We start from the raw sequence: 10,929 nt of genomic DNA on the forward strand, positions 1-10,929 counted from the left end.
TTTTGGGTAGACATTTCACAGTCTGTGTTTTCTTCAGTTTAGGAAGAATCCATGAGGTTTACATGCTCTTCCTAGCTCCTCACCTATCTTTTCACCTCATCCATCAAAACCTAAGGTTTTTATCGTTGTGCCTACCTTGCCCCATCGAACACCCTGCAATTTTGACCTAATTTCCTTGCCCTAACTGTTTGGCTCCTCTTGATCCAACAAAACCCTTCAAAATCAAATCAAACCTTGTGCTACTATACCTAGCCTAATATCAGTTTCTAGATCCAATCAATTTGGCTGAGATCCTTATAGAGAGAGCCCTCTCCTAGCCTAGTAGGGCTAGCTACTTGGCTAAGTGTGGTTTGTGGTTACCCTGGCATTACCTTCCTTCAACCTGAGGTTCAATCCAGGTGATAACACAACATACAAAGGAAAAGGTAGAATTTTTGGAACTTGAATCTCAGCTTCAACAAGAAGAATTACAATAGTGGAGTCAACATTCTAAACCTATTTTTGTTCAGAACATTGAAACAAGCTCCCATAAGAAACAAATTGATTCAGATCGAGTACCCAATGAAGCAGCAAAATTACATGCAGATGCAGAAATTCAATCTACAATTATTAAGCCCATCATCAGACCTTGGGAAGAGCTTGTCCATAACAAGCACATAATAGGTCTTGGATGTGATAAGGAGGTTGCCTTTCACATTCCAGATTATTCCAAGCCAAATCAATTTCAAAGTGTTGGGTTCCTTCATGACAATTCACCTTCAAATGTTCCATATTCAGCTCCTCTTCCACATCAACAACAATAGATTGTTAAATGCCAACACTGTGATCGAATTGGCCATATGAAAGATCATTGTTTTGATCTTCATCCATGTAAGAACTATCATAAAACCAGTCATTATTCAAACAAATGCTTAAAAAACAAGTCTCCTGCAAGAAAAAAGATTCGTCTTGGATGGATCGCTTCTTGGCAATGGGCTTCAACAACCAAGAAGATATTTTAGCCATATGTCAAAACTTGTTCTAGAGTATTTAACAATCTTGCAGTTGAGTTTTCTCCACCATCTCACCTTGTATCTGACAGAGGGGGAAGTGATGGTCATCTACAAGCTTCAAAGCCACATCAAGCGAGCCCGAGCCACAATTTTCCATGCTAGAGTCAGATTTGTAGCCAGAGACAAAGATGCCCCTAAGCATGCCTTCAGTTGGTGATGCCTCTTCAAATAATTGGGGACACTTCCTCTAGCAGAAGACTTCAACTTCTTGCCAATTTTGGAAGAGTTCCAGGAATTACATTAATCTTTCTAGAGTTGGTGGTAATCCTTAAGCGATCACAGGTTGAGACCTCCCTTTTGAGGTTAAGGTTCTCCCTTTTTATGTGGGGTGAGACCTCCCTTTCAAGGTTGAAGTTTTCCCTCTTCAAAACGTAAGGAACACTTCCTCTAGAAAAATACTTCAGCTTCATGCTAGATTTGGAAGATTTCTAGTAACTGCACTAAGCGTTCCAGTGTTGGTGGTCATCCTTAAACCACCCCCTTATACCAACATTTCAGAGAGCACATTCAGCCTAGTGCTTCCATGCATTTTTCACATTTTGTATTGCAGCTCTCTTCTTGGACTCATACATACCCCTTCGGATTAAGGGGGGGAATGTTCGAAACCTAATCCTCTAAGTGTTGGTGTGGAAGATGAACAACCAACGGGAGTCCAGGGGACCACTTGGAATATGAAACCAAGGGTCATTCCTATGTATTATAAATATGTACCATTGTGAATAAGAAAAGAAATCTAATGCTTATCTTTCATATTGCCTCCGCCATGTATGTGCTTAACAAAGTTTAACCCTTTTCTGAACTGAGATAGATTGATTATGAAAAAGGAATACCTTAGTTGACCATGGCTAAGGGTTTCTCCTGAGTATTTGTTTCTCCCTTTTCAGACTCAAGAGACTATATATGAAAAAGGAACCTTTGGAGTTTTCTTTTTCGCCTATTTTTCAAACTCTCTAAACATGAAAAAGATGTCGAGTTTTCACCTTTGCTCGACTCGTTAAAACATGAAACGTTGATGGACTCGTTAATCATGATGGGACTGAACCAATTATTCTCTGAGTTTATTAAACATACTTGGAGGGATTCATCCAGGGGATGAACTTAAAAATCAAGCATATGTTATCCTTCTCAAGCTTGTCAAAAATAGATAGGTAATGACCATCAATGGTTGGGAAAATTGGGAAAATGAGATACTCCACTTGTTAATGGTAGTGAGCGGCTCTTGAACATGACACTCTTCCACTTCATCTCCATAGTTTTTGGGTTGGGAAATTTGCTTTTCTTTTGGTTTATCATACCTTTTCAAAGCCTCCATTTTTGTTTTGGGTCAATGCTGCCAACTCCTTTTCAATGTTGCCAATGTATTCAAGAGAAGTAATTCATTCAATATTTGCTACAATACTCTTAAGACTTCATTCCATGTCTATCATTCCTGATCCAGTTTCATATTAGCATCATTTTGATTATCCTGTCTTAAATCATCATACTTGTTTCATGTCATTGATGGGGGATACATCAATACCCTCCTACGATGGGTCACTTCTTGTGGACATCAACTCATTATCTAGGAAGTTGACTTAGAAACACCCCTTCGGTACCCTAAGGTCTTGCGGACATCAATTGCAAGTTTCCTTGCTCTCATTGACAAATTTACATCATTGGACTTTGACCGAAATATTATGAGTGGTGTTTGACATTAACTCATTCATTCACACCATATGGATTGTACTAGAGTACCTCGAGATTCATTAACATCATCAGTGGTTCCTCTCGCATCTATTAACGACTTACATCATCGAATGGTAATTAGATCATGTCTACCATGTTTGACTTCAGCTCATTAATTCACATGGTTAGACTCGTACATTGGTTGGTCTTGTGAATGAGATAGAAGACCCTGGATCTAGTTTCATCCATTTGGGATGCTATTTCAGGATTAATACAAGATCACAATGTATGATGGTTATGATCATACAAACTGTCATCTAGTCATGGGTCCACCCTCAGTCATTTATGGTCATGTCTTTTGGTCATTTTACATGTAATGTTATCTTATGTGATGAGCATGGGTATGCCTCCCTCAGAAAATATATCATGATGTAAATGTATTGTAACAGATGATGCTCTCATCGGTTGTTCTTGATCCTGATTTTTCACAGGGTAAAGAACTTCAGTCATTAGTTGTTATTTCTGAATTTTCTCTTTAGGGGGAAATATTTTATAGGCAATTTTGTTGCATCTGTTCAATAGGCCTTCAACCAAGACCAATTCAGATCCTTTCACATATTGTCATCATCCCTACATAAAGCCCTAAGCATGACTTTGTTGAATCCCTGAGTTTCTGCTCATGACTGCTGAGTTTCCAAGATTTTAAGGCCCAACGCACCCTGGCCCTTTAGGGACCAACGTTGACTACCAAGTTGACCCTCTCTGCACCTATGCTAATCACCAGCAGGTTGCTCAATCATGGGGGTGTGCTAATTCTAGAAATTAGGGTAAAATAAAAGGAATACTGAATCTTCTTCTTCTAGAAGCTTCCTGAGGTTGTTTCAACCATTTATCTTCGATAAGAATCTCGAATCCTATCTGATACTACCTTTAATTTTTCACCTCTTATCCCTTCATATCATCCTTCCATCTTAAGTGGATCTCAAATCTAGATTAGTAAATGGATAATAATTCATGAACTACCTCCCTCATCTATATATTTACATTCATCCATAAGCAAGAGGTTGGATTTTGGAGATTGATTCTACCCTCATGCTATTGCTTTGAGATTCATTATTCCATGCATTAGGGTGACATAGAGGCATACTTTGTGGCAAGGAAAGGATAAGTCAACTTGGGGAGCTCTTCTACAAGATCAACTCCTATTTTTGGTTGTAACTCTATCCATTTCTATTAATACAAAGAGTAGACTATTTTCCTATATATGATGTTATGATTTCATGTATTTCAATACCATGTTGATCTATTGAATGAAGTGATTGGATTATGTTACATATATTTCATAGATCTTTGTCTTGTCTTGTTTGACTGTGTAGATTCTAATTCTAGCGATTAGAGCTAGGATTGGAGCATACAAGTCGAGGAAGGAGTGAAGCTTACGACAGATTCTAGGTAGGCTTCATGCCATCGTTCATTTACTTTAAGGAATACATTGTGCCTTTTGCTTTTTGTTGTTCTAGGTCAGTCCACCAGGCCTAAGGGAAGACACTTTTGTCCACAATTGCAGATTCTATATAACAATGAGGATGGAGCCTTGGTTTTAAGGATAAGTCCAAAAATATATACCACAATGATATTTCCATAGAATTGGAGGTTTTGGCTTTAGGTACAGTTTGGAATATTTATAATATATATGGTCCATACAATTATATAAAGGTATTGGGAATCATTAAAGGATTCTATTTATTTTTATGAATAATTTATTTGATCATTGGCAGGGATTTAGATATAACCACATATCTTTGGGAAATTTGGGGTTCAAACCTATGCATTTACCATTTAGGAGATAATATCTTGCATCTTTCTGAATCTTTCAATCTTGTCGATGTCAATCCCTCCAAAATTTCTCCAACGTGGAGGAAAATGTGCACTAAAGACATTGTATTTCCAAAACAACTTAATCATTTCCTATTATCGAAGTCCTTCTTCTAAAATAATTTCCTTGTCAAGTCATGGTTTGAGATTGGAGGTCTCTCAGACCAATGTCCCATTGTTTTACGATTAAAACAACAAGACGCCCTACCCCCTCCCCCTTTCAAATTTAACACTTCTTGGATGAAGGAAGATGGGTTCTCAAAACTAGTCAAGGATTCTTGGGCTCACATAACTAAAGGCATGAATATCACATGCATGATCTATTTTTTCAATAGCTTAAAGAAATTGAAACAAAAAATTAAATCATGGTTTAACTCTTTTAAAGAGAAACATGTTGTATCTTTGAAGAACACAAAAAATTAGATAGATGATATATATGCATTCAACATTTGAAGTGCATTTACAATAAGTGAACTACAAGAACTCAAGGCATTAGACATTTTCAAAAGGAACTTGTTAACTTGAAAGGTGGAGATTTGGTGATAGAAGAGAAGAGCTACATGGATTACGGAGGGAGACTCAAATGAAATTTTTTTCATTAATATTCTAATACGATAAGAAATATTAACTCTATATGGGAGATAAACATGGCAATGGCACGATGGTAAAATCTTTCTATGAGAAAGTTGTTGTAGATGTTTCTTTCTTCATGTCTATTTTAAAAAATAAAAATGGGATTTATGATTCTTGATACTTTTGAAACATTTAGTTTGTTTTCCCGCTCAATTACATAAGAGATGAATGAATTTGTTACTAGAAAATTATTTGAATCTAAGGTATTTGGAGTCGTATCCCAAATGAAAAATGGAAAATACCCAAGGCTAGATGGAAATATGTTGGCTTATTGGGGCCTGACCTAGGTTCGGAAGATTTATTAGCCAAACAAATCTCGCACTACCGGCCCTTTCGGCAACAGTGTGCGGAGCGCGGACTAAAGTCTCATCCGAGGTAGTAGGGGAGGGTGCTGGAACCAAGTTTCCACACCCTTGGGATGTCTATATGTGTTCTGGAAGGTTCACAAACCGATCTGTTGCCTCGCGCCACTCTGCTTTCGTGTAGATCTGGAACCAGGCACTTCCTTAATACTTATTATCAATGAGTTTGTTATAGATCATATCTACTTCTTACATTCTTTAAGCAAGCATTTAATAGATATAACCAGTGCGCGCACCCAAAAATGTTATAGATTTTGCATAAAATCAGAACATAAGCATAAGTGCATAGATCAAAACAAATATATGAACCAGAAACTAACCAGATCCACAATATTTCAGAATTAACTTTATTGATATCTTTGTTTAGTACAATCCACTTCCTGCCCTGCGCACTCACCTGTAGGGGTTCGCGCACATAGCTTCGGACTCTACCAGGCCTTTGTGCACATAGCTGCAAAGCCTATTCAACTACTATCCAACCTGAATCGGACTTACAGGCTCACTTACTTCCTATTATTCTATAATATTTTTGGGCAGACAACCCTTTGACTCGACTGATTACATTTTGCGCTCACCGCATTTTGGAGATTTACAATATTATTACCCTAACTTATAGGCTTTAAGCCCCAAAACCATTACGCGGAGCCTCCGCTACCCAACAGGGCCCCAACAAAATCATCATGACTCGTCCCGAGTCACTCGTTGGTGCGGCGATATGCGCTACCTGGGCTCCGCGGTCCACCTCCCCGTGAGTGACGCACTTCATTCTACTGCTCCCTCTTTGTCTCCCGCAACTCTTCTTCCGCTCCTACTCCATTGCTACCACTAATTCGCTCAATCTATGATGCTCATTCTTCTTTGCTCGGTTAACACAGAGCACCCCCTCATAGGATTTTAGCTCCATCTGGGGTGCCGCATACGGGAACTCTTTGTGCCAGCTCAACAAGTTTCCAATGTCTGGTCTACTATACGCACTATCTGCTGCAGTTTGTGTTGCAATTTTGCAAGACCATTGCTGTTGTCCGTGAGATCCCAATCTTCAAGGTGCATCCGAGACGAACTGTTAACTGCAATTCCACCATTTGTCTCCGTATGTACAGTCTTTCCCTTATCGTTTATGGTTCGCCGGCCAGCCCATGGGTTAGGTAGCGGCATCCGAACCAGTTCTGCTTCATGTCTAAGAATTTTCGGCACATCCCCTACCGTCGGTGCTGAACTCTGCGCGGTGCCTGCAGCCGTCACCACCATATTATTCAGAATGTCCTGCAACTCCATTGGCCATATCACAACCCTCGGGCTTACTCCTTGAGCATAAATAATGAACAATTCCATATCGGCGGGAAGGCATAATAGCTTACTTTCCTCAAAAGTGCAGATCGTTCAGTGGATGCCCCCTATGATTTATAAGTGTTTCGAAATTCAAATTCATCGGTTCCCTCCTATTCTGGTGTCATAACGTTAAGCCTATCGCAGATCGTTCTAGATCTAGCTCGTACCCCGTCTCTTAATTGCCCGCCGCCCGCTCCTTTTCGCCATGAGTCAGACATCTTATCATGAATAGTGATAGCAACAGTCACCTCTCTGCTTGTCAATGCAGCAGCGTAGCCCCTTCCACACAACCGTGACCCTTGTGATAGACCAAATCTACGTGCACCCCTATTGTCGCGTAGCTTCCACATAGACTGCTTTATTGTCCCGCACTCTCTTTCAACTGGCTGGAGTGGTGAGACTGTCCTTCAATCGGTTAGTCAGGCGGTCTGCCCACCTTTGTAGAGCTTCAAGCGACTGCCATTGACTCTGCTCGGGAAGGGGTCTCCATTGAGCTTGGCAAGTTGGACCACGCCTCCATCTGTAACTTCTTTGACTACATAGGGTCCCAACCAATGCATTCGGAGCTTGCCAAGGAATTTCTCGAACTTGCTGTCATATAGTAATACTAGATCATTCTCTTTGAACATGTGCACCTTGATGTGGCGATCATGCCAAGCTTTCTCTCGCTGCTTCTGTACCTATTGATGGAATCTGACCAAAAACCATTCCTCCTCAAGTTCCTCTAGTTGCACGAGCCATTCTTCCAAAGCCCCGCGGTCTTCCATGCCTGTCATTGCCGTGATTCGCAAACTAGGTACAATGTATTCCATTGGCATTACGGCTTCCATGCCGTAGACTAACCGGAAAGGTGTCTGGCCCATCAACTTCTTACACATGGTTCGGTATGCCCATAGCACAGCAGGGATGCGCAAGTCCCAATCATTTCGCTACGCATTACATACCTTGGTCAATGCAGTCTCCAAAATCTTGTTGAACGCTTCGACGGTCCCATTTGCTTGTGAATGGTATGGCGTACTCTGTTGATGATATATCTGAAATTTGTCAGTGAGCGCGTCGATAGTCTCATTCAGAAAGTGCGTTCCATGGTTGCTCATTAGAATTTTGGGACATCCAAACCATGTCAACACATTCTCGAACAAAAATTTCACAACTGTAGCAGTTGTGCAGTCCTTAACTGGCTGTGCTTCTGCCCACCGAATCAAGTATTATGTCGCAGTGATGATATAGCGCACACTCATCTTCCCTTGAGGTGCGATAGGCCCCACAAAGTCGATTGCCCATTTTTTGAATGGTTGCAGTGTCATTTGTGGCTTGAGTGGCATTTGATCCCTCTGCAATGGTTTCCCAGTCTGTTGACATACGTCGCAGGCCCGACAGTACCCTTTTAAGTGTTGATGTAGAGTTGGCCACCATAGTCCAACGCGGAGAATCTTCTATGCTGTGGCGCGTCCCGCATAATGTCCTCCTGCAACCCCCCCATGTGCTTTAGCAAGGATCTGTCCTTGCTCGAATTTAGGTACGTATCTATGTAATATTTCATCGTTGCCCATTTTGTAGAGGTGCCCTGCAATAACAGTAAAGTTTGCTGCGCGTATTACCAGTTATTTCTTCTGCTGAACATAATACCCTTGCGGCACGGTTCCTATGGTTAAGAAGTGGATTATATCCTCAAAGTGGCCATATGCGATGCGTACTGCATAGAGCTGTGCATCTAGTAGTCCTTCCTCTAAGTTCGTGGGCTCTTCACCATTTTTAATTAGGGACAGGTGATTTGGGCCTGCGTTTAGATGTCCCGGCTTGACGATGATTTCAAAATCATATTCCTGGAACAGTAACAACCATCTACAAATGTGCCCCCCCCCCAACACAGGCTTATTCACTAGGTATTTTAGCATGGAATGATCAATATACATCTTAAAATGTCCCCCGAGTAGATAGTGGTGGTATTTCTGGAGCACGTATACCATTGCCAAACCCTCACGCTCAGTGGTGGAGTAGCTCTTTTCATCTTTGGATAACCGTCGACTCATGAACGCGATCGGATGATCAATTCCTTCTGCTCCTTCCTGTGTGAGTACCGCACCCAACGCGATACATGATGCATCAACATGCACGTGAAATTCGATGTCCCATTTTGGAAAGACCAATATGGGAGCTGAGGCCATCTTCTCCTTGAGAGTTTCCAGACTTTTGTTACATTCCTCATTCCAACAATACGTAGCATCCTTTTTCAATAACTGTTCCATCGGGGCCGTGATCTGTGCATAGCTCTTTATGAACTTCTGATAGTAACCAGTGTGTCCCAGCATGGCGCGCAATTGTTTGACACTTTGCGGTGCTTGCATATTGAGTATGACAACAATATTTCCTGGGTCTACCATCAGGCCTTGCCTGCAGACCACATGGCCAAGAAAGTTCCCGAAGGGGATGAGGAAAGTACACTTCTTTAGATTTAGTGCAATTTGGTGCCATCGGCAAGTATCCAGCATTAACTGTAAGCTCGCGATATGTTTCTTGACTAGCCCAAATACGGTCCAATCATCAAGATATACTTCCAAGAACTTATGTATAAAATCCTTGAATGCATCTACCACAACACGTGAGAATATTTCCGACATGTTCTTCAGTCCAAAGGGCATCACAGTGTACTGAAAAGAGCCCCATTCGCTGGCAAACGTTGATTTACTCCTGTCCTCTAGCGTGATCTTGATCTGGTGATACGCTGAGAAACCGTCCGTGAAGGAGTAGGCTTCCTGTCCACCCACATTTTCCAGTGCCTCGTGTGTAAATGACGTCAGAAAGGGATCGTTAAAAGATGCATCATTCAGCTTCCTAAGATCCACGCAGATGCAAATTTCACCTTTCTGTTTTTTCTCCGGTACAACCATAGGACTTACCCAGTCAGATTCCTCCACTGGTTCAATCCTTCCTGCTACAAGCATTTTGTTCAACTCTTCGCGGACCTTCGCTTTGTATTTTGGATTCAACTAATAAGGCCACTGCTTGACTAGCTTCGCATCCAGCTTTAGAGTTATCTTCATCATCTCTAGGCCGTCGAGGATTCCTTTTAACTCCGTGATTTTAGTCAAGAATAAGTCTTGATATTCTCGAAGTAACTCAATGACCTTCTCCACCGTGGCATCATCCCAATAGTCCCCAAGTGTTGCATACTTTGGCTCCTCCTCTGTACCAATGTTCACCTATTTTGTTTTCAGCGGCACGGTGATGTCAGGGTCCTCGATCGCTGGTCCTCGAACCTCGCGGCTCCCCTCTGTTTCTGGAATATTGATGTTTCTGGGGTCATCCTCATCATCTTCTATCTGCATGTTGTAACATTCTAGGGCCTGGCTCAACTAACATGACCAATCTGGCTACACTATTTCTTCTGGTTCCAGTGGTACTTTGAAAATGGCGGCCTTCACAACTTGCAATGCATCATCAACAGTATCCATCCATTGGTCCTCAAATAAGAATGTCAATAAGAACCCTTCACGCAAGATATCCCATTCGCCCGTACCATGTCGAAGTTTTGTTTCAGTATACCAGTTCCTTGGGATGACATCCAAGGTATGATAAAATAAGTGTACCCACTCCGGCTGGGGCTCTTCTCCATAGGCCTGGGTCCATCTGGTGAGGTGCATGCGCGGGTCATCACGTCCATCATATTTCTCAGTTATTCGTAGTTCCAGCTTCCCAAACCTTATCTGCATCATCCATCTGCAGCTGCGCCAGTCTTCAAAGGTTCCTTCATGCGTCCCCCACCAACGTGCTGGCGTTGCGCGCAATGCCCATTTTAACGCATCGAACCGATGGTGCTCTGGTACCGTGCATTCAAACTTGGTTAGGAATTCATCTACCGCTGTCAGCCCATCATACATCGACAGTTCTCGATCCTGAGCTTTTATGCAATACAACGACCTAGTCATCATGTTGCAGTTTAACGTTGTTACTCCGTTCAACCGATTATGCCACCACTTGTCTTCCTCATCTGAATCTACAGTGCAAGACTC

This window comes from Pinus tabuliformis, chromosome J (assembly GCF_031772625.1).
Source record: "Pinus tabuliformis cultivar Carrire ecotype Pingquan chromosome J, CPIR1, whole genome shotgun sequence".
In the NCBI taxonomy this organism is placed as follows: domain Eukaryota; kingdom Viridiplantae; phylum Streptophyta; class Pinopsida; order Pinales; family Pinaceae; genus Pinus; species Pinus tabuliformis.